General features: G+C 42.8%; 1 non-coding gene across 1 annotated transcript; it reads right to left on the reverse strand.

Moving 5' to 3' along the window:
- Positions 1-425: 425 nt before the first annotated feature.
- Positions 426-529, reverse strand: LOC112753983 (small nucleolar RNA R71). The gene has a single exon (XR_003178341.1). It is a non-coding gene; the product is annotated as a small nucleolar RNA R71 (small nucleolar RNA).
- Between the last annotated feature and the right edge of the window lie 1,729 nt (positions 530-2,258).

Genomic DNA, 2,258 nt, shown 5'->3' on the forward strand with positions numbered 1-2,258 from the left:
ATGGATAGAGAAGTTCACAACCATGAGAGAGCTGATGGAAACAATGCCATTCCTGAGAGGAGGGTTCTTAGTTCATACATAAACCCAACCTCTGGGAATTGTGGTAGCAGCATTCAAAAACCACCCATTCAGGCCAACAATTTTGAGCTCAAACCACAGCTAATATCACTTGTGGAGAATCATTGTTCATTTGGTGGGAGTGCTAATGAAGACCCAAACCAACATCTCACAAAATTCCTGAGAATTTGCGACACTGTGAAGTCCAATGGAGTCCAGGAAGATGCCTATAAACTGCTTTTGTTCCCATTTTCACTTAGGGACAAGGTAGCTAAGTGGCTGGAATCATTCCCAAGGGGAAGCCTAACAACATGGGACGAGGTGGAAAGAAAGTTTCTGGCACGTTTCTACCCCCACAAAAGGTCAATAGGCTTCGATCTGAGGTTCAGACTTTTAGACAACAAGATGGTGAAACTATCTACGAGGCATGGGAGAGATTCAAGGATTTGACAAGGAAATGCCCACCAGACATGTTCCATGACTGGGTGCAATTGCATATTTTCTATGATGGACTGTCTTATGAATCAAGGAAGGCTGTAGACCATTCATCAGGAGGTTCATTGAACAGGAAAAAGACTGTGGAAGAAGCCATTGAAGTGATTGAGACAGTGGCTGAGAATGAGTACTACTATGCATCAGAGAGACACAACACTAAGGGAGTCATGGAGCTGAACCATGTTGATACAATTTTAGCCCAAAACAAGGTGTTTGCCAAGCAACTAGCAGAGCTTACCAGGCAATTAGAAACAAAGCAAGTGGCTGCAATACACACACAAGATCAAGAGGAAGTAAGCATTGAAGGAGGTGATTGGGAAGAGGCCAACTATGTGGGAAACCAACAAAGGCAACCATATGATCCACATTCCAACACTTACAACCCAGGCTGGAAAAACCACCCAAACTTTGGGTGGGGAAACCAGCAAAACCAACATAACAAGTCCACATACCAAAACTCCAACCAAAGATCATACCAAGCCACACAAAACACTTACTCTCAACCACCATATCATAGCCAAAATAATCAACCTGCCCAACCTAATCCGAACCAACAATTTCAAGATCAATTAAACAGGATAGAAGGAATGCTTGCAACCATGAGTCAGGACATAATTGAGTTGAAAAGCTTCAGGGATGATGTGAGATCTACCTTAAGAAACCATGGTGAAAAACTCAAGAGGATGGAGTCTCAAGTAGGAGAGCTATCTCAACAGGCCCCCAAATCAACCGCAGTGTTCCCTAGTGACACAGAAAAGAATCCTAAAGGGGAACAAAAGAGAGTAAGATGGGAAGAATGCAAGGCCATCACCATATTGAAAGAAGTCTCAGAAGAAGAAGGAATTGGACCCTCAGAACAGGAGCCAGAAATCTTGAAGGAAGGTGTGGAGGAAGCTAAGCAGGAAAGTGAAACTGAGCAAGCCAAGGAATTGCAAAAAGGCACGATGGAAACATACCAACCAAAAGCACCATTTCCTCAGAGGTTAGGAGGAGGTGAAAAAGGGAAAACCTATTCAAGGTTTTTAGAGACATTTAAGTCTCTCCACATCAATATTCCCTTTCTTGAGATTCTCCAGCAAATGCCTACACATATCAAGTATTTAAAGGAATTGTTGAGCAAGAAAAGAATTTTGAAGGGAGGACAAACGGTAACAATGAACAAAGAATGCAGTGCCCTCATCAAGAAGGACACAGTCTCTAAGAAAACAGACCCAGGAAGTTTTCATATCCCCTGCATCATAGGGGAAACAAAAATTGACAGAGGATTCTGTGATCTAGGAGCTAGCATAAATGTGATGCCTCTAACTCTTATGAAGAGGCTACAACTGAATGAGGTGAGATCCACTGATGTAATCATACAACTGGCTGACAAAACTCAGAAGCAAGCTGAAGGGGTTGTTGAGAATGTGCTGGTGAAAGTGGGAGATTATTACTTCCCCACAGACTTTGTCATTTTGGACATGGAGGAAAGCTACTTACACCCTATCATTCTGGGCAGGCCTTTCCTAGCCACTACTAGAGCGCTAATAGATGTAGAACAAGGAGAGCTAATTCTGAGAATACATGATGAACAGCTCATTTTCAAAGTTTTCAAACCTGCATCTGAGCCTGAACCAGAACCTGAAAAGCCTAAGGATGATAGTAGCCATCTGTGTTTGGAGGAAAGTAATCCAGCAGCTGAAACTCTAAAATAGTCCTTGGAAGGC

The sequence above is a fragment of the Arachis hypogaea genome, chromosome 15, assembly GCF_003086295.3.
Source record: "Arachis hypogaea cultivar Tifrunner chromosome 15, arahy.Tifrunner.gnm2.J5K5, whole genome shotgun sequence".
Lineage (NCBI taxonomy): Eukaryota > Viridiplantae > Streptophyta > Magnoliopsida > Fabales > Fabaceae > Arachis > Arachis hypogaea.